Source organism: Ambystoma mexicanum, chromosome 2q, assembly GCF_040938575.1.
Source record: "Ambystoma mexicanum isolate Mex_15411 chromosome 2q, UKY_AmexF1_1, whole genome shotgun sequence".
NCBI classification, from domain to species: Eukaryota; Metazoa; Chordata; class Amphibia; order Caudata; family Ambystomatidae; genus Ambystoma; species Ambystoma mexicanum.
This window is the reverse complement of record NC_090924.1, coordinates 433,474,961-433,493,922: the sequence shown is the minus strand read 5'-3', so window position 1 is coordinate 433,493,922 and position 18,962 is coordinate 433,474,961. Positions and strand designations below refer to the sequence as shown.

Below are 18,962 nucleotides of genomic sequence, written 5' to 3'. Positions count from 1 at the left end.
TTGCGCAGATTGGTGCACCCATGATGTGGACACTGGAGACAGTAAGCCGGTGAAGAGCTGGATTCACCAGATGTCCGAAAAGGTCAGGGACACCATCAAGGAGGAAGTTTCCAAGATGTTGTCCCTAAGAGTAATAGAGCCATCCCACAGCCCCTGGGCTAGCTCAGTGGAACGGGTCCCTCAAAAGACCAGTAGTGGGAAAAATGAAGTTTGCTTTTGTGTGTACTACAGGGGGCTCAATTCTGTCAAGAAGACAGGTGCTCACCCCATTTCTCAGGCAGATGAGCTCATTGACAAGCTTGGCGCTGCCAAGTACATGAGTACTTTTGACGGCAGAGCGTGGTTTTGGCAGCTCGGCTTGACAGATGGAGCAAGCGAGAGGTCAGCGTTCCCAGCTCCGGAAGGACATTATCAGTTCACTGTGATGCCTTTCGGATTGAAGAATGCCCCTGCCACTTTTCAAAGAATGGTTAACCAGGTTTTGTCTTGACTGGAAAACTTCAGTGTCGCCTATTTAGACAACATTGCTGTGTTCAGCCACACCTGGGAGAATTATTTATCCCACCTGAAACAAGTGCTTAAGGCGCTGCAGAATGCAGGCCTGAGTATCAAGACCACGAAGTGCCAGATAGCGCAGGGTACCTTGACTTACCTAGGCCACCTGGTCGGTGGAGGTAAGAAACAACCTCTCGAAGCAAAGGTACAGGCTGTGAAGGATTAGGACATCCCCACCACGCAGACGCAGATGAGAGGCTTTCTAGGACTCACCGGGTACTACCGGTCGTTCATTAGAGGGTATGGGACCATTACCATGCCCCTGAATGATGGAACATCCAAAAAATGCCAGAGAAGATAACTCGGACCCCCGCATGTCAAACCTCATTTCAGGATTTAAAGGATGGATTGTGCAGGGCCCCAGTTCTGAAAGTGCCAGACTATGGTCAGTAATACATTATCCAGACAGATGCCTGCGATTTTGGGATTGGAGCAGTGTTACCTCAGCTGGACTCTGAAGAGGTAATGCAACCTGTCGCCTAAATTAGCAAGTGGTTGACAAAAGGGAAAGGAACTGGGCTGTTGTAGAAAAAGAGGCATATGTGGTCGTATGCAGGGCCGTCACGAGGGAGGTGCAGGGGGGGGCAAACTGCCCCGGGCCTAACGCTTGCTGGGGGTCTCGCTGCACCCTCTCCTAAGCAGAAGGCAACACAGTCCACCCGTGTCCTTTTATTCACACGGGGGACTGTGCTGCCCCTGCAATGATTTTGCTGTTTTTTGCTAAGCCGTTTGGCTCTGCAACAAACAGCAAAATAATGGGAGACAGCAGGGCTCAGAAGTGAGCTCTGCTGCCTCCCTTATTCAGCTGACAATGTGGACATGCTGAATGACAAGAGAGGACTCCTTTCCTCTCAGTGAGTGTGTTCACATTGCACAGCGTGACCACGCTGACTGATAGGAGAGGAGTTCTCTCCTGTCAGGCAGCATGTCTACATGTCAGAGTTCTGCAGATGCCTGGGTACTTTTGAAGGGTGCATGGAGGTAAGGTAAGTTTGTTTTATTTTAAATTAAATGTGTGTACATATATATGTGTATTTAAATTAGTATGTATATGTGTATGAATGCGTGCGTGCATTTTGGTGTTTATGTTTGTGTCAATGCTGTGTTTGGTTTTATGTATGCATGCATGTAAGGAATTGTGTAACTGGTGGATGAATGCATGTGAGAAAGTGTTTTATGTGAGTGTGTGTTCAGCCCCACCCCTAAATGTAGCCGCCCTGGGGGCCATTTCATTAAGGGGTGGATTAATGTTATCAAAGGTGCACCTAGGCTAAAATGTCAGGGGGGGGCTAACACTTCAAATGTTGGGAGAGGCGCTAACTTCAGAGGCTGTGAGGGGGCAAACTTACTTGTGTGGGGGCATCTAACATCTTCCCACATCGGAATTAGACTATCCTGGTGAATCTTTAATGTTACAAGCAGCTCGATCTTGCTTTCATTTCTGAAACATCACACTTAAGGACTGCTGTGAGAATAAGATGTCTCATGTCACCACTTCCCTTCTAATCACTCCCATGGCATGCAAGTGCTAACCCCACATCACGATTTCAATTACTTAAAAATGTATGCATATGAATGCAGGTGCTAACAGTGAAATGTTTTATGTTAGTAATTGCAGGGCCTTTGTTAACAGCTCAGCCCAGGCGCCATTTAACGTTTGTGTCCTGTTCCGTCTGGCCACGGCTCTGTTGGTCAACCTGGCAGGGGCTGGATGACAGTTTTGAAAGTGGATAGTGAGTGGGGCCAATAAACCCATTGCGCTGTCAGTCTCCCCACTGAGGGATGGCATCTGGCCCTTTCAGCTTTTAAAGTTGAAATGGCCCCCCAAGTATCTGCCCCATATTGGCAGTCTTATGACACAGAAACATACTGATAATCTGCAGCTTTTAACCACCTTGATGCATTATTTTGACTTCATTATTGATTTAAGCACTCCACAGGTGCCTTGAACTATTTTTCCAATCAGTAAGGCCAGGGGTACCCCAAACATCAAAAAGAAATGGACCCCCACCAGCCCTGACAAATCTTCAGCCAGCCCTGCTCCCTTTTCCCGTCCCATTTCCCTGAGCCCAGCTAGGAAGCCAAATAGCTATTGCACCTTCCATTTGGCCACTAGTCGTACCTTTCATCCCAATTCAGAGGCTGTTTGCTTTCATAATGCTATGCTAATCTCTGGAGAGGTGGGCTATCTAAAAGCTGAGACCAGAATTTAAGACTTTGGTTTTATCAAAGTGAGTCTGTTGATATTGCATGGATAGGTTTTTGTGTTATGCATGTTTGAAACTGATGCCGCTCCTTAACTATCTGCTCAATGGTGTTGTGCCACTGCACAGCATTCTTTTTGTTTCGGTTATTCGGTGTGCCACCAATAAATCAAAACTATTGCTTTAGCGAACAGACAGAGGTGGAAATAGACTTTTTTTCTGAGGCATTCCTCCTACCGCAGTGAAAGAGGGTCCAACGACGGGAGGATTGGGAGGGTGTGGGGGAGGTATTTTAATCACCACATGAACATTTGTCTCTTCCCCTCAGAGGATTTATCATCAGCAAAGTTCAAACTCTGCACCCCTTTTACACCTAAAAAATGCACATCAATATTTTCAATACAGTGCAACATTGACAAGTAATTTCACAGGGCTCCCGCTCAGACCCTCAAGTAGTCTTGTGGGGAAGTATCTCACTTTGGAACCTAGCGACCACGGTCCAAATCCCTGCCTAACACAGTTTAAAGCACAAACACATCACAGCATTCTAAAATAAACATGTAGTACACATAGATTTCCCAGATTGTGGAGCTGTATGGGTGGCAAGTGCGGGTACTCATAAGTGCAGCACAAGGGTGGAGAATAAGTGCAAGAGTGGGGACTGTAGGGTTACAGATACAGACCACAATTGCAGGGGAGCCAAGAGGCAGTGCGGGATTGTAACTGGACAGGCAGGTATCTGGGCATGAATTCAGAGGGTAAGCAGTGCATGGATCAATCAGGTGATCAGCAAGGGAGAGGAAGAGAGAAGGCAGAAGCAAAGAGAAAGTTCAGGTTTTGAGTTGCTTCCGGAACCGGAGATGGTTTTGCTCAAGTTTCAGAGAGGCAGGGAGTCTGTTCCAAAGGGAGACCCCAGCCAAAGAAAGAGATATGCCCCCAAATCGTTGCTTGAAAAAGCGACTGACCCTCAGAGAGTTGGAGGTGGCGGAGTGGAGAGCTCATGCCATCCTATATATATTTATGCATATGATACAAAAGTTAGTCTGTAAACCTTTCTTCATTAGAGAAATCTACCTTTGCTGTAGTTGATTTGAAGTTGTATTAATAAACCATATTTGTGATCCTGCACACAAACTCAAGGAGAGATTTCTCGAGTGTCCTGTTTGCGTAGGTGCCGCCGCTGGCCCAGTGCAAAATATTGTAAGGGGGCCTTACCAAATGTTGTGTCCCGGGCCTCACCACATCTTGAGACAGCCCTGGTTGTATCTGCCATAAAGAAGCTGAAACCCTACATCTTTGGGTCTCACTTTACGATCCAGATGGACCACCGGCCTATTCGATGGTTAATGGCCATGTAAGGGGAGAACCCTAAGCTTTTGTGTTGGGCCATATCCCTAAAGGGATTAGATATGGATATCCAGCACAAGGCAGGCTCCCAGCATGGAAATGCAGATGGCCTCAGCCAGTACTTTCGCCTTGATGATGAACCAGACCCTCAGTAGTGTGTTGGTTCACATGTTGAGGCTGGGGGGCATGTGAGGAATTAGACCATCTGTCCGGGGAGAGTGCGAATAATGAAAATGAATGATGGGAGATCAGCCTCCGAGAAATGTGCAAAATTATTCTGCGCATCACACAAAACGCATAGTCACGTGTACTCTGAGAAGGCACAGACTACAGGCGCCGTCTTCCCCTGTCATATTCAGCTGGAATGTGACAGCCCCGTACATCAAAGCATCTCAAGAAGGGGGAAAGGTACACCTTCCTCCAGCCATGGGCAGCCTAAATTAAATATCTAAATCTCCATGGATTTGCATTCCTTTTGTCTACTCCGGCTGGTGGCAGTGCATACTAACAAGATAATTGAAGCAAGCCAGCTGAGGGGGCTCGGTTGCCGGACAGAAAACAGGAAAGGTGGGGTTAGCACCACTTTAGTATGCAATGTGTCAACTTGAAGCTAGTTCCCACCTCTCTGTAAGAAAGTCAGGGAGTGAATGGCCTGTCTGGGTCCAGCAGCTACCGCAGGTGTCCCTGCAGAACAGACCCCTTTCAGAGGGACGAAGGATGTGATATAGGGGAAATAGGAAGTCTGCTCCCAGCACAAACTTTGAGAGAGACCTGCGCTTTATTCAAGAGTCACAGAGGGCTCAGTTAACCAGATAGACAATTTGATCTACAACAGACAGGAGGATGGGTGAGACTTAGGTATATGCTGTGTTCAATGACCTTGGCCGTGAAGCCAGCGGTGCGGGCTGCACTCCTATAGCCACTAGTAAGTGGAGTCTTTAAACTTCAGGTACGTAATCTTTCAAAAAGACAAACAAAAAGAATCTCTTTTCAAGTGTGGCTGTATTTTATTCTTAACTCTCACAAGATCTTAGGTCTCTTATTCCTGCAGATGCCTATACGGGTGGCCAATGCATTTCGGAATAAATTCCTTCATCAGGGCCTGGTAAAAATCAATGCAACACCCATTTAAGTTGAAAAATCACCAAAGAGTTAAAGAGAACCCCCATTTTAGACCCAATGTTGTGTATCCATTATGCACCAGATTGAAAAGAACCCCATACATTTCACATATAAGAGCACAGTTCAGAAATGCGTGTGTGTATATATACCATTAGATAAAGCATTCCATAGAAATTACATTATATCAGCATGTAAGTACAAAAGAAAAGTACATACGGTTAACGATGGGAGTGTGTAAAGACAGCCCAGCGATTTGGAAACAATAAGCAAGATCAGAAAAAACAAAACGAAAGGAAATCAAGAGTTAGCAATCACTCTTTACATTAAACGCTATCTGTGTTTATCTTCCGTTCTAGCACAAGGGAAATTAAATCTGACCTGGTTTCCTTGTGAACTTGTATGTCAGCGTTTGTTTCGCTAGTCGTGTAATCACTCAGCTTAATCTGGTCTGTGAGTACGTGGTAGACTCGTGCTCGTCACAAATCCTATAGAAGACATAAGAACGAGTATCTTTAGCCTATCTAATGGCTCAGCGTTACAGAACACTTGGAGCGTTGTACTTCGCTTACCTTGTGTCAAATCACAGTGCCACGAAACTTACAGAGAATCGCGGGTGCGCGCGTTCCTCTGTATGCTCAGTTGTTAAAAGTTACCATGGTAACTTGATCATGTTAAACAAGGAGGAACCGCCGGTGCACACGGCGGCCATGTTGTAATGGACTCGATCACTTAAACGGTCAGTAAAACAATTGAGCACAGCAGCCTAGTGATTACCTTTCCACTATTGCAGGTCGCTCTATATTTAAATGAAAGTATGCAACATATCATTACTATAAATATAGTGACCGGTACTGTGATTAATTTCTCTAAACAACTTCTGTTAACAATGTGTATGCCTACACTTTTTACGTTAATTTATGTCACAAATCCTGCTTCAAACCTTTAGTTTATCTGATAAATTTGGTTCAAGCATATTCCAAATCTAAATACCCTATATTTGACACGTGGTCTACTCCATTATTGTGTAGAATGCGGTTCTGCATAATCTGTCATGTGAATGTACATAATGAAAGAAAAATTAGTCATGGATACAATTACAAAAAACAACTCAAATCAAACTCTTCATTAATTCCATCCGGTGCTAGGGAATCCAGTTTGTCAATCCAAAAAGCTTCCTGTTGAGCCCTCCATTTCTTCATATCCTTGTCACACTTCCTGGTGGATTGTAGCTCTAGTACTGCGAATTTCAATTGCGTCACAGAGTGCCCTTTTTCTTTAAAATGTCTTGCTACTGCTGAAGTCAAGTTGTTGTTTCGAATGCAGGACTTATGTTCGTTTATCCTCACTCCTATTTTCCGTGATGTCTCTCCCACATAATATATACCGCATGGGCACTTAATTGCATATATTACGTTTTCTGATAGACAAGTAGCATGGTACCTAAGCTTGATTTTGGCTCCAGTTTTGGGATGCGTAATGCAGTGTCCTTTGATCACGTTATTGCAATTGCTGCAACTCATGCAGGGATACGTGCCCGGATGTTTGTCTGGTTTTCTATTAGAGTTCTTGTCTCTCGTATTCACCAACATGTTGCATAGGTTGTTGCTTCTCTTGTAGGCAAAGACCGGTGGTTGGGGAAACAGATCCTTGGTTCGTGCATCGCTTGTGAGTATACTCCATCTATTCCTGATAATATCTTTGATTTTATTGCTTTGTATCGCATATGTGGTGATAAACACCAAATCTGGATTTTTTCGTTCGGTTCTTTTAGTGAGCAGTTGTTCTCTTGTCCGTATACTAGTCTTTTCTCTTGCTGTTTGTAAATCAGTTTGAGGATAACCTCTTACTTTCAACCTTTCTTGAAGTAGTTCCAATTGCCTTTCACAGTCTTCTGTGTCACTAACGATCCGCTTTATTCTCAGCATCTGCCCGAATGGTAAATTACGTAACAGATTCGGCGGGTGGAAACTCATGCGGTGTAGTAGGTTGTTTCGATCCGTTTGCTTTGTATACAGTGTAGTGTTTATCCTGTTTCCATTGATTACTGTTTGCACATCTAAATAATGTACGTTAGGGTCACCAACTTCTAGGGTGAATTGTAACCGTGCATCTATCCCATTCAGGTATATCAAAAACATATCCAATTCTTCTCTTTCTCCAGACCATACTCCAAACATGTCGTCAATGTACCTCACCCATGTTTTCAAGTGAGGCTTCCATCTGGCATTTTCCAGGATGTATTTACTTTCAGAAATATACATAAAGCTGTTGGCATACGCGGGTGCCATGGTAGCTCCCATCGCTGTCCCGGATATTTGTTTGTAATACTTCTGACCGTACTCGAAAATAGAGTGTGTGGCGATAAATTTCAGTAGGATCATTAGAAACTCCTTATTTGCTCCAATCTCCCCAGTTTGTAATAGGATGGTTTCTACTGCCTCTTGACCTTGTTCGTGAGGTATACTTGTGTAGAGGCTTACAACGTCTATAGTGAACAAAATATCATGTTCATCCAATACAATTTGATTCAAAATGTGTAGAAAGTGTGTGGTGTCCTTAACAAAGGTGGATGTTTTTTGTACAATGGGTTGCAAGAAGTAATCAATGTACGTCCCTAGTGGTTGAAGTATACTCTGAGTTGCTGCCACTGTTGGTCTTCCTGGTGGTTTCTCCATCCTTTTGTGTATTTTGGGAAGGATGTATAGGTGTGGCATTTTAGGGAATACTGTAAAAAGATATGACTTCGTTTTTTCTGTAATCCAATGGTTTTCTAATGCTTCGTCAAGAAGTGATTCTAATTCCTTCTTGATCTCCATTGTAGGATTATGTGTTAACTCCTTATAAGTGTTACAATCAGCCAATTGCCTTAAACATTCGGTGTGGTAATCCTCTGTGTCTTGTATAACAATCGAGCCACCCTTATCCGCTGGTCTAATGGTAATGGAATCGTCTGAAAACATATTTTTAATCCGAGAAAGCTCCCCTCTGTTCAGATTATATCTCTTAGGATTTTTAAACTGAATTTGTGATACATCTTTCATGACCATCTTTTCAAAAATGTCTATAGCCGGTACATGCACAGGTGCACAGAAGGTGCTCTTGGGTTTGAACTCTACGTATTCACTTGTTGCCTCTGGAACTAGTGCGTCGGATGTTTCAGCAAAGTAGGCCTTAAGCTTTAGTTTCCGTATTAATTTATATATTTCCACTTTAGTCTGGAACTTATTCGTGCTGTGGGTAGGTACGAATTTTAAGCCTTTCTCCAATGTGCGGATTTCTTGGCTGGATAAAGTTCTTCGAGACAGGTTTACTACTAGTTCCGACTGGACTGTTGTCTGGCCTGGACCCCTTGGTACCTTCTTCCTCTTTCCTCTCCTCGTCCTCTTCCTCTTTGGTCTAAAAAACCTTCAGTGGTTTGGTTGGGTTGTTGTAATGGTCTTCTGACTGTTCCTGAACCACTCGCTGTTTGATTATCAGTATTCTGCTGTGGTCTTGGTTCTGCGTCTGATTCTGAACTGCTGTTGTCACTAGTTGGTCTATTTGTCCTCGTGTTGGCTTGTGTATATTTGTCTGCCCATGTGTATACTTCGTTATTCAAATAATCATATGTATCTCTGCGGAATTTTCTAACTTTTCTCGCTTCGAGATCTTGTTCGTAGCCTTCAAGTTTGGCATTGATGTCTGCCAAAATGTTTGCAAAAGATTCAGCCTTAGTTATCGTTGTGATTTCTTTAGATAATGTTTCAATCTCGTTTTCAAGTTCTTTGATATTTTCCGATAATTCTTTGATCGTGAGGAGTATCAAATCTAGAGAGCACTTATTAAGGATCTGCTCCCATTTCTCGACGAAATCTTTACTCTCTTTACACAAAGTTGGACGTAAGGGTATCCTCAACCCTCTCGGGATTCTTTGTACTTTGTAGTATCTGCTCAATGTCACAGCATGTAATTTCCTATTTATCAACTTTCTGATTGAATATTCGAGTTGCTTGATCTTACTTATCGGGTCGTTGGTTGCTTTGGTGCGTGTTGTATCTTTGATTAGTCCCAATATGGCATCTGCTTTGTCAGCCGTGAAGCCTAATGTTTTTGCTCTTTTGTCTGTTAAATGTTCAATATCTTCATAGGACATTCTTAGGTATATGCTGTCACCCCTTGTCTGTCTGTTGCAGAGCACTCTGGTCCTGACCTCATGCATAACAGAAGATTGTTGGTGGGGACCCAAGATTGGTTCATTAAGGTAGGCTTAGCCTGCACCAATCACTGGGGCCCATTTGGCTTTAAAAGTGGGCTGAACCTCTCACTTAGCAGATCATCCGACGACTTTGTAATGAGTAATAAGGACTCATTTCGACCCAGGCTGAAGGTACAGTCTACCTTACATCTTCCACCAGTGAAGGAAGGCCAGGAGTTCCAAGAGGGAAGCAAGATCCCTCCCCTTAACATCTACCAGGGAACAGAGGGAGATATCGGACTCAGAGAACCCGTCCAGCAGCTCTACAACTGGTGCCCAGCCAGCACACAGGGTGCCCTGCTAAGTTCTGCCAACAAGCTTGCTAGGTGGGAAGTGCCGTAGAATCTCTGGACAAAGGACAAGCCTGTTGCCTACAATAACTCTCCCGAAAGACCCGAGAGATAGTTAAGACCCTTTGCCCTCTTGGTGCTGGAACCAAATAACCTTGAACTGCAATACTGATTACATTACTAACGACCCCCCTGTCAACATCCAGAGTGCATCCCTTTCCTTCGTGAAACTGTCTGTCCTCTATGTTCATTTACAGGGTGGGTTATATTTTGTAGTGTGCTAGAACTGTTTGTTGTAGTAATAATAAAGTAGATATTTTCATACAATCTTGACAGGACAGTCCCTTTTATCATCGGGTAATAATTTTGTTTTCACTATGTTGCAACTAACCAACGATCCACGACCTTGCGGAGACAAGTCTGCTGTTCCATCCACGTTACCAAAATTGGAGAAGGAGGTCTTATAATTCACTTGTATTCCAATCTGTTCGGGTCCCTTCTGGTGTACTAGAGGTGTGGGGTTGATTGATATGATATGTTATGATAGTTTATTTATATAGCGCCTATACACAAAATGTTTCAAAGCGCTTAATGCTTTAGAAACCGATATTCATCCCTGGACCACTGGTGCCCCGGAAGTTGATTCGTCACAGTGTGTCCAGCCAGCAGGTGGTTAACAGTTCAAAAGAAATGATGAGTTTGCCCCAGCTCGCGTGAAGTCTGGTGAGTACAGTCACATCCGCATCGAACCGCCAGAGACAGGTCAGCCTCACCATGTCATGTTTTGTGGGGTGGTGGGTGGGAGTTTTGGTCACAGAATTGTGTATGTTTTACGTGGTGATAACTTTTATTGGACCAAGGAAAGATGCACAGTGTCGGCCCCGCACCTGTGTGTTAAAAGACTGCGCAACACGGCAGAGGGCCACGGATACAGGGCTTGTCTCTAGAAGATTGGTCTCCCGCGCGCGGCGCATTCCGCAGGATGTGCGCAGGTGGGATGCGCCGTTAATAGAGGCGCTGCCAGTCAAGGAGAAAAGGAAATAATCATTTCTAGTGTACATTTGGAATACATGGACATGTTGCCTCTTTGTGTCAGAAAGTGTGAGACTCAGAGAGGAACGGAGAGAGGCTGAGAGCGTCAGAAAGCGAAGGAGCCAACATAAAAGGGGTGCGAGAAAAGGGAGGGAAAATATCGACCACGACGTGGGGGTCAAATGTTAGACAAATGACCGAGCCAACGATAGAGCGTGAGGTTGGGAGGGGCGGGGGGGTGGTGTAGACGTCGAGCTATTACAATATTTTCCCAGCTCGGCGATGGGAGGGCACCCCTTCGCGTGAGAGGACTCAACCTACAAGGCTGTCAAATAAACGTGATACGCATGATGATATATAGTCATTATAAGGTCATATTGATCACATACAGACGTATTCGGGTGATGGGCACATGACCAACTGAACCTAAAGTTCTGCCAATGCCTGAATTCCTGGCGCACTATTTTAATTTTAAAATTGCACAAAACTGCCTTTCGTTGAGAAGTAGAATGCGTGGTCCATGCGGGTCCGTGATAATGTGAGAACGGGGTCCCCCCGCCCCACCCGCCTCTGGGAGCGTCACCTGAAGGTTGGTTTCTCGTGACAGTGCTGCCTGTGGCCGCCAGTTACTGTGGGCCTCGTGCAACCCCACACCCCCAAATGATACTGGGTGCGCCCCCTGACCACCATGATTCTCAGTGCTCTTTTAGGCCCCGCCCCCACAAGATACTGGGTGCACCTCATGCCCCCCCCCACATTCCAAAGGATACTCCATACTTGAACCACGTGGCAGTGCAATATATGTCGCCATAATTGCTTTTTAATAATCCCTTAATTTTGTTTTCACATTTGTTTTGTGATATCTGCGTGTGTTGCAGTTCCACGGTGGCGGTGCTTTACATAGTAGCTGTCATTGTTGCCCAGCTACACAGCACCCCAGGGATTAACAGTGGGTGGATGAAGCAGCCTGAAGGGCTGAGTCGGAACCTCTGGGATAAGGAACCTACCTGTGACTTACCTGTGACCAGTTACACATGGTAACTCCGGCGAATACTTAATTCGGCTGAGTCCTTTTAATGGCTCTGTGATGCCGGGCGGGCTGGAGCAGGCCTCTGCTGATGGAAGCGTGTCTCAGCTGCACCACTGGCTTCTGGCACTGGCGCTGTCTGTGATGAAATTGAGTTTCTGGCTGCAGCAGGTTTTAGATAGTGCCAATTGCCCACCGTGCTCTACCACCTCCGGATCTGTGGCACTATTCACGCGGCTGCTCTAATGCCACTGACGCTGCACCCAGGGGTCCTCGTGCCCTGCGAGTTCTACAAAGAACGGTTTCATTAACGAATGTATTTATTTTGTTATGAGCGGTACTTGTCGCCTTGCGCCAGCTTCGCAGCACTGGGGCATATTTGGTGGTGTAATCCCCCTAGCGGATTGGTCCCAATGTGGGCCAACTCGTGGTGCTCGATTCCATATACTGCAAAAGGGCGACCTCGGTGGGTGGATGGGCCTCGGGCACCTCTGACGAAAGGAAGGAGTCTGCCACTGTTTGTTGCTTTTATTATTTATTTAATATTTATTGTATTCCTTTGCTCAGCACCTTCCACTTCTCCCCCTCCCATGCACTCTCCCCCTCCATCTCCCATGCAGTTGCGCGCTCTCGAAGTCACTGCGCCTAGTGAGGTCGTTGCTTTGTTCTCCCTTGATGCCCTCATTTGACTTGTGCGCGTTCTGTACGAGCACGATACAAATAAAATATAAATATCAATTGATTCCGATGACCAGTTGATCAATTCAGTTTCCTTTGCTGAGATGGATATATTTAATGCCCCCCTCCACCAGGAAACAGAAAGAGGCTTTTTTTAAATCATCAATAGCAATATATGCACTCTGAGAGCAGAAGTGCCTCTTCCTGTCCGCCGGACAACACACACACCGACGGCAGGGCACGTGCCCTGGCTATCATCGCAGCATGTACTTGCCACTGCTGGCTGGGTGCCGCCCATTGGACGTATAAGCAGATGTAAGCACGCCCAAGTGGATTGTGATTGTGAAGCGCTGATACACACGTTATGGCATACATACACACTGTGATGTGCAAAGCTCCTACTGGGCCATATTTCTTGCCTAGAGAACATGGATTCCCTCCAACTCCTTGCTCTGTGATAAATGGGCGTGTTTGGGGGGTACGAGTTCCACGTGCTCATCATGTTTCTTTATATAGCGTCCTCATCCTGGCACTTGTTACAGTACAAAGCTTAGTTACTTAGTTACATGGTCATTAGCAATATATATACAGGTTGCAATATAGTCACATAGTCATTAGCAGTATATATACAGGTTACAATATAGTTATATTACATTTGTGCCGTCTTCTTCACATGGCTATTCACTCGCATACACTCTTTCCCTCTGATGTGTCTGTTTTTCATCCTCTTCCCCACACATTCACTTTCCCTCGCATCATCCTCATCCTCTCGCCCAGCTTGGTCTCTCTCTTTCTTTACCTTTGCTTGTGTGGCTCACCTCCCGGCATATCTTTCTTATTGTCATTTCTTCTCCATTTGTGTTTGTGTTGTACTTCTCTTCTGGTCTTTGGTTCTTTTTTCCTCTTTGCTCGCCTTCTATAGCTCCCTCTGTTCCTCTACTCTCTGCCGCTCCCTCAGCTTGTCCAGCGCGGGCTGGCACTGCTCTTTATTTTCCTAACTCATTTTCTCTGCCACTGGCTTCTTCCTTGTACTTTTTGACTACATTCATTTGCTGGTTTATTTTGTGTGTAAAATGATGTACTTATTATTGCAAGTCCCAGTAGATGTACTACTGAACAATAGAGCCATATTGATTTTAGTTTTTCCCCTTTCTCAAACCTTTTTTTAAAATCATTCCTCCGGTTCCCAGTGATTTCCATTGCAGAATTTTCCCTGTGCATTTGTCAGCACAGAATAACCATTGCAATGAAATATACACACCTTAATTAATGTAAATAAAACGGGTGGTATCTTTGGGGAGGGGGCTGTTGGTCTTTTAGCGGTAGGGATTACGCTGAAGGCTTACAGAAGGCTGAGGGGGGTTTCCCGCCCGAATTTTAAAGCTGCACCATGTCGAAAATGGTCGAAAAATCAGTAGTAAATGAATTGGTGGTAAAAAAGAAAAATTAGCAGTGTAAACACCTGGAACCATTTGCAGTAGCTCGATTATGATTGCTGTGGATTGCCTTGCTTCTAGCAGCACTGATCAGATATAGGAGAACAAGCCAAGATGAAAGAATCACCATTTTTTGCAGAAGTAAACAAAAAAAACACATAGCAAATATAATAGGAGTGTACAGATCTCCCAACTGGCCATGGAGCCTGCTGAGCTACCGTAAAGAGCGTTCCTGCCAGACATGATAAGGCTTTCTAGATACCTTGCTTGGGCCTTTGCAAGGAGCTTGTTCACACGGGCTTTCCCTGCTCATCACTTCGAGAAAGTGTCCCTTTCAGATGCTGGGCACAGTGTTTACTGCCAGTGGTGTACAGTAGCAGGAAGGGTGGGGCCAGTTTGGAAGGAGGAGACAGCAGAGAGGGGGGGTGATATGTCACTTTGGAGGCCCTACACCAGCCCCCAGGGCTCGCCACCCGCCAGAGGGAAAGTCTCAAAGAGAGAAAAGAGATACTGAGAGAGGAGTGGTAGGGTGAAAGAGAGAGCTGAAGAGAGGGGGGAAGAGTGGGGAGGGAGTGGCAGCGGCGAGAAGAGAAGAGGGGAAGACAAGGACAGCAGGGCCGCTGAAGAAGAGCCCGCAGAGGCCACTGTTTGGAGCAGAGGGGTCGTGTGAAGGAGGAGAGACGGCACACAAAGAAGAAAGAGGGGAGAAGAAAGAACGAGGTACGAAGAGACATTTGTTCCACGCGGCGTGTGCGGCCGGCAGGTGGATAACAGTTCAAAAGAAGGAGAACTTGGCCGCACTTGGGGTGAAGTCTGCAGAGTGCAGTCGCATCCGCACCGAACCGCCAGAGACAGGTCAGCCTCACCATGCCATGTTTTGTGGGGAGGGTGGGAGTTTTGGTCACAGAATAATGTATGTTTTACGTGGTGATAACTTTTATTGGACCAAGGAAAGGTCCACAGGGAGAGACGGCCTGCAGCTGTGTGTTAAAAGACTGCGCAGGCTCCTGTGCGCACCGGGGCCGAGGGCCACGGGCACAGGGCTTGTCTCGCGAAGATTCGCCTCCCGCGCGCGGCGCATTCCGCAGGATGTGCGCAGGTGGGATGCGCCGGTAATAGATGGCGTCGCTTCTAGCAGCACCAATCAAATAGAGGATAACAAGCCAGGATCTGCAGAAGTAAACTAGGTAGCAAGTAAAATAGGAATGTGCATCCCCCAACTGGCCTTGGAGCCTGCTACGCAGGGTCCACTGGGACAAGAAAGCAGGGGTCAGTGACGGAAGCCAGAAACCATACACATATGGGGAAAGTGTCCCTTACTCAGGGAGGCCCCGATCTGTTGGCTGTCCTTCTGACCTTGAAGTCAATCATTCAGCAGGCTGTTGATGCCTCTTTATGACCAGTTATTCAGCTTGTGTACATTATTGTTCGATCCGCACATTCACATAATAAATAATTAGATGTTTTTATGATGTCCCATTTGCATAAAAAATACTAAAGACGCAAGGACTCCTAGTAGTCTGTGGGGTACTGGAGAACCGTGTTCACAACACATAGGTGGAGATGCGTAAAGTCGATGTTGGTTAATGTCATCTTCCAATAATACATGATAGACTATGTGGTGACATTCCAGGTAGCCATGGCTGCTTTTATAAGACCTTGTGCTCCAAGAGAGATGACGCCTTTGCTTCAATCCAACATATTAAGTGAATTGAATCAGTTGCAACGATTCAAAGATCATAAAGTGACAACTTGCTCTTGATAACTCGAGTCCGGTCAGTTAAAGGAAAGTCTTCTACAATCGACGCTGTGCTCCAGCTGTGGCTGCGCAATCGAGGGTCATGTCTAACGCAGTACATCTGGTGTGGAGACATGTCTGCATGGTCGTATGCGCTTTAGCTCAGATTGTGGCCATGTGAACAGTCCGCGTTCATTATGCAGGAAAGTGTTTACTCCATAATAGGAGGTAGGTGGCTCGAGGCATGAAGATTGCGAAGCTTTTCCATGCACATTTCGTTAATGTGTTCGCTTTCATGCTTATGCTTTTAAGTGTTAAGCTTTTGCTATGAGCAAATGCATTTTAATAAAGAAAAGGGGAAAAAAAGGAAAGTCTTCTAAACAGTGGCTCGAAGAATAGAGTCAATAGGAATGAACAAAAGGGGCTTGGCATGCCTGGGGGGAATACCAGTACATCACAAGGGCAACACCTCGATTAACTAATATACCAAATGAAAGGCCAAAGCATAAAAGTACAAGTGCAAAGAGGGCAGCAGAAGAACAACTGTGGATCCTCCGAATTATAGCCCTGAAACGGAAACTAGACAAAGGGTCCTTTGGCACAGAGTTAACTAAACTATACAATGATAAGACGTGGCCAAATACATCCGGATGATCCTAAAATCGAAAAGCAAACACTATAAAAGCCTTCTTCTGCTTGCTGGGAGGTTATGCAACAAGATGTCGAGAAGCTAAACATGATTTGTTTCCTATGTCTGAAAAGGTTGCAGGTCAGGCGATCCGTATCCCTGAATACGTGTAGACCAATCTCATTAGATCTTTATTTGACCAGTAGATAGAAGCGGGTTTGCATGAGCGTAACAACCACGCGTGCGTATGTAAGAGCAGTGTAGGTGAGAGGCTGAAGCTAATTTCAGGTCTGACCCGCTCGTGAGATCCAGGGTCTGATGGACTATATAATCTAGCTCTGGAAGAACCCTCAGGTGGGAGTAGAGGGGATTATCCCCATTGCATGGTGGGACAGCGGAATGACCTCTCAGAATAAAGAACGTCAATTGTTTGGCTCTTCTTTAGGCATAGACTAGGTACTGGCCAAGCACTATCAGACCATACCATGGTAACAGCTGGAAAATGGTGTGAGTACCTGGGCATATAACAGCAGTGTCTGACAAATGCATATCTGATACCTATATGCATGCCGAAACGTTTGACTTTGACAGTGGTTATTTAAACAGGAATTCATTGCCAGGGACAGATCTGAGGATAGACATAGTGCTTATAAGTAAAGTGACTGAAGGCACCCTTGACTAAGATATGTTTATTGCACCAGTAGCAAATGTACAGCAGCAATTAAGTCATTATGTCTCATAAAACAGGTGAGGAATAACACTGGTTGGCCCTGTGCAGCACTCAGTTTGATGTTACTGCTTGATAGTGCTGGCTCAAACAGATCCCTGGAGGATGTGTTTTGGTTGTCGAGGGGCAGGAATTGGGGGAGAATGGCCATAGGGATATTTGATACCTGTTTATTACGCAGATATTACTAGATAGTGTATCCAGTTTATATTGCAGATATTTAAAAAATATGTCAGCATCTTCAGTGAATTTAATTAATTAGTTATCCACAGCAGGGTTATGAACCACACTGTTGTATATTGATTTATTTTGTTGTTGACTCCTTATTCTAGACTCCGGCGAAACTAAAACATTAATAAACTGTGTGTCTTAAGGGCTCCCCTCAAAGGTGCAGGTTTTCCTCCAAATTAAGGAAAAGTGTAGCCATATTTAATTTCTCAGGACACACTTGCAGCTGGGAGGCTTGTGTGTTTGTAAAATGGACACACTTAAATAATACATGTTTTAGGTTTAAACTGGTGTGTTTCAGAAAGAAACCATGTATATGAGGCTGATTTACTACGCTAAAAAAAATAGTTTAAGTGACACTTGCATTAAAAAATTGCTTAAATCCTACATACACAATTTGTTTTAGCATACTAAATTTGCGTACGCAAAGCTTCTGAAAAGTCCACGCAGGCCAAGTCTGTGGTGTTGTGTGACGCAGGACCTCAGGAGACGCTGCCCGTTGATACGTAACACATTGCACTACGTCCATGCTTCCGAACCTTTAAGAGGTGAGCATCAGACCCTCTCCGGCAAAGTCTGCGCATGCCAATGGTGCAGTGTTGGGCGACGAATGTGTCGGAACGCAGAGTGCGATCAAGCAGCGTAGCGCAGCCGTCGATCAGCAGCTACCGCAAGGTAAGAAAGGTGCGGGCGGTGGGGGGAGCTATTACTGCATCCCACTAAACTGCCCTACCTCGCGCTTACTTCCAATTCAACGCATATCTCTTTCTTCAGTGCCACCACTCAACCATTATGTTTCTCCGGGTAGCAGTGTTTCTTGTGGCTCTGCAACTCTTGCTCAGCATTTCTCTTGCATTCTTATGCATTTCTTTTCCTTCTAGGTGAATGTTTTGGCCTCTATCACTGTATCTGTGCATTTCTCCTGCATTTTCTGCATTTTATCGCTCTAGGTGACAGTTTCTTCGTATTCTTCCACACAGCTTACTGTTGTGCTCACTAGGCCTTCCTCTTCTTCTCTAGGTACCCTCTCACTCTGTTGGTTACTACTGGTGTCCCATAGGCCTTTTTCCTTTTAGGCTGAGCTGAGCATGGTTGGCTCCCACCGCTGTTTCCACTCACTGCATGTTTGCTGCCCTTGTTTACTCGTCTACTTCTGTGCTCTGCTGTTGCCTGTGGTTTCCTCTGTTCTCACCTCCTTTACCTAATCCCCTCCTGTGCACCTTGTGTGGCGTAGCTCTGTGCAGTGTTTCCTTCTCTTCTTTCCTGCCCTTTCCCTTTCCTTTATCACACGCTCTAAGGTGCTCTTTATCTCCCCCATCTTCTCCAACTGCTTCTCTATCGCCTATCCTACTCGTCTAACTAAGACTGGAAGGAAGAACCTCAAGAAGGATACCCTAGTCCGCAATCCAGCCCTTCCCATCGCTGACACTTACGGCAGTGCCTCCTCCAGACAGACTCGTACCGACATCTTCTTTGTCGTACTTTCTCCTGACCTATGGACTGTCATATGGTTGCACTTCTCTCTCCTTCTTCGTCTTCTCCCATTAATGGTGGCACCAGGTGGGAGGTCCTCTTCTTCTTCGTGTCCTCCAGAGTCATCATTAATGTCTATTTAAATGGCACTGTCATGGTCCAGGGCCCTCAGCCCAATCTCCTATTTGATAGGCACCTCCCTCGCCTCACCAACTTCCTTACTTCCCCTGCAACTCCTTCTAC

At 45.5% G+C, this 18,962-nt stretch overlaps 1 protein-coding gene and 2 long non-coding RNA genes across 3 annotated transcripts in view; 1 reads left to right on the top strand and 2 right to left on the bottom strand.

The window, feature by feature from the left end:
• LOC138569475 (uncharacterized) overlaps nucleotides 1-18,962 on the bottom strand; it is a 217,849-nt gene that overhangs the window by 181,104 nt on the left and 17,783 nt on the right. The gene's annotated exons all lie outside the window — the stretch shown is intronic.
• Nucleotides 5,143-14,249, bottom strand: LOC138568967 (uncharacterized). Its single transcript, XR_011303026.1, has 3 exons — nucleotides 14,188-14,249; nucleotides 5,607-5,713; nucleotides 5,143-5,208 (listed from the first exon to the last, which is right to left on the bottom strand). It is a non-coding gene; the product is annotated as an uncharacterized lncRNA (long non-coding RNA).
• The window catches only part of LOC138569474 (GATA-binding factor 1-B-like), a 200,195-nt gene continuing 195,655 nt past the window's right edge, over nucleotides 14,423-18,962 (top strand). Inside the window, exon 1 of the mRNA XM_069647472.1 lies at nucleotides 14,423-14,780. The gene's annotated coding sequence lies outside the window, so the exon portion shown is untranslated. The remainder of the gene's footprint in view (nucleotides 14,781-18,962) is intronic.